General features: G+C 41.6%; 1 long non-coding RNA gene across 1 annotated transcript; it reads left to right on the plus strand.

Moving 5' to 3' along the window:
- Positions 1 to 325: 325 nt before the first annotated feature.
- LOC149404571 (uncharacterized) lies at positions 326 to 707 on the plus strand. Its single transcript, XR_016294150.1, has 3 exons — positions 326 to 440; positions 517 to 604; positions 677 to 707. It is a non-coding gene; the product is annotated as an uncharacterized LOC149404571 (long non-coding RNA).
- Positions 708 to 2,800: the final 2,093 nt, after the last annotated feature.

A 2,800-nucleotide genomic window follows, 5' to 3' on the forward strand; every position in this document is an offset into this window, starting at 1 on the left:
TTGAAAATGCGCAAGAGTCTATCATCGAGATCTTGTGTAAGCTTGAGATGATATTTCCACCAGCTTTTTTCACAATCATGATTCACGTGGCGATTCATCTACCAGATGAAGCGTTGTATGGCGGCCCGGTGCATATGCGGTGGATGTACCCATTTGAGAGATACCTTGGGATGTTAAAACATTTTGTCAAAAATAGAGCTAGACCAGAAGGCTCTATTGCGGAAGCTTATGTTGTAGAAGAAGCTCTAACGTTCGTTGCAAGGTATCTTGAAGATAAAAAAAAGTGTAGATGAAGTTCAAGTGCGAGAGCTCTCTGTTTTTCGATCCGAGATGTGTGTGCCTTATGGGATGATGAAACCGATAGTATTAGACGATGAACAGAAAGAGAACGCGGAGTGGTACATCTATACCAACTGTCCTGAAGTGGATCCATATTTGACGTAAGTTATCGTTGGGAATGTGTTTCAATTCATTCTTTTTTATATATTGCTATTGAAGTAATGTTTTTAATAACAGCGAGCATTTGGATCTCTTGAGCGAATCTGGAGTTCGCGATATTGAAGCGGAGCATAGAAAGAGGTTCAAAATTTGGTTTGAGAAGAAGGTAATAACACAATATCAATGCAATTTTTTGATAAACGCACAAGTGCTAATCAATGCTTTCTTTCGTAATCAGATTTTTGATATGAAAGCTAGTGGTTCTGACATGTCTGACGAGCTCTATTCGCTTTCTATCGGTTCCCTTCAAGTCGCCTATCAATATCCGAGCTGCTTTGTAAATAGCGTGAACTTCATCACTCGTCGTCGCGATAATCAACGAGTCACTCAAAATAGCGGTGTATGTGTACTTGTGGATGATTTCACTTACTATGGTCGAATGGAAGACGTCATCGTCGTGAACTATAGGCAGAACTGTAGTGTTGTATTGTTCAAATGCATTTGGTACGGTGACAAGTATCATGCAAACCGACTAGTGCACACCGATAAGACTACTGGAGAAACGAGTGCTTATACTGCGAAACAGTGGTTTAAAGAGGAGCCGTACGTACTCGCGACTCAAGTGAAACAAGTTTTTTACATCTATTAAAGGCGGCGACTGGGAAATCGTCCAGGAATGCAATCATCGAGGGATTTGGGACATTCTTGAAGTTGACCCCTCCAACTCAGCCTCGATCCCATTGACTATAGAGTTGTCAAACATCGAGCGTTTGAATCATCGACACGAAATCGATGAAGCTGAGTTAGTGACTGTCGTTGACGATGATGAAGAAGATGATGATGAAAATGAGAGACATGTCGTTTTTGAGGGAGAAGATGTTGATGTCGATATAGAAGATGATATTAACATTATAGGCATAGATGATGATGAATGATTAATATCATTTTTGTATGTTTATTTACTATATAATGTAACCACGGTTTTCCTCCGCCATATGTGAGGTTTGTTAATAATAAAATCCGTGGTGCCGTCCACGTTTTTTTTAAACAGAAAACTAATATTTATTTACTAATATTGTTCACATCTTACATATTGTCAGATGCAGGTGGAGCAGGTGGAGATGAGTCTCCGCTACACCGTTCAGGAGCAGGTGGAAATGAGTCTCCGCAAGAGACACCGGGTTCCCAAGGTCCTAAGAAAACAAGGGGACCAACAATCGGGTCTACTTCGGCAAAAGCAGCGCTTGGGGTACCCGGAGCGAAAGTTGTTAGGTATGACCCAATCAACCAAACTTTCTACCAGGACGTAAGAAAAACAATAAAAAAGGTAGGAGTATTCAACAACCGCGTCGGCGCTTTGGTGAAAGTCCATATCCCGGTCACACTTCGTGATTGGAACGAAGTGACGCCCCAGATGTTGGGCAATATTCTGAGCGCACTTCATTCCGAGTACACTTTCGTGTACAAGGATGATGAGACCGAGGAGCTGCTTCCGGCGGATTGCTATCGTCATCAGATTGACCAGACTATCATTCGCGATGCAAAGCGTATGAGGCGCAACCAAAAGTCTAGATTATCAGGGACTTTCTTAGGAAAATGTTGTGGGCAAATGAATGTCGCCAAGAAAGAAATCCCAAAAGGATATCAAAAAGACGATTGGGAGAAGGTGATAGAGGAGTTCGCAACTGACGATTGGAAGGTAATGTATAATTCAAAAACTTATGTTATCTTCTATGAAATCGAATTATAACGCAATTTAATATGTGCAGAAAAAGTCTACTCGCAACAGAGACAATTCAAAGAACAAAAAAACGAAGTCCACACAAGGGTCGATTTCTTTTTTGGCTCATCGACGTTTGAACGTAAGTTTATTCTAATTTTGTAATATTTTTTTTGCAATAAATACATTACTCATATTTTCATAAGAACTGCAGAGTAGGGAAGATGGGACTTTGGCCTCGGCGTTAAACACGTGGGAGAAAAAACATCAAGATGATCAAGGCAATTGGACGGCAGCTTGAGCGCAACAAGCATTTGTAAGTTACTTGTGTTAATTACTTAATAATCAAGTTTCGATAATCTTAATAATTTTTTTAACATATGTTTGAAGGCGCGAATTATGACTCAAGTCGAGGATATGCAGCGACAAGCAGCGGAGTCAGGCCAAACGTTTGACATAGACCAGGCGGAGCAGTACGCGATGGATACTGTTCTCGGGCAACGTCGAGATTGGTATGTCGGGATAGGTCCCTCGATCCCGAGATCCTCGTATCTCTTGGCTCAAGCTCAGGACGACAGCTCGTCCTCAGGTTCTTCATCGACACGCGTTCCAGATCCAGTGATTAGCGAGCTACAAGCAGCG

This window comes from Urtica dioica, chromosome 2 (genome assembly GCF_054948205.1).
Source record: "Urtica dioica subsp. dioica isolate 48M chromosome 2, U.dioica_male_clone48M_v1_H2, whole genome shotgun sequence".
Classification (NCBI taxonomy): domain Eukaryota; kingdom Viridiplantae; phylum Streptophyta; class Magnoliopsida; order Rosales; family Urticaceae; genus Urtica; species Urtica dioica.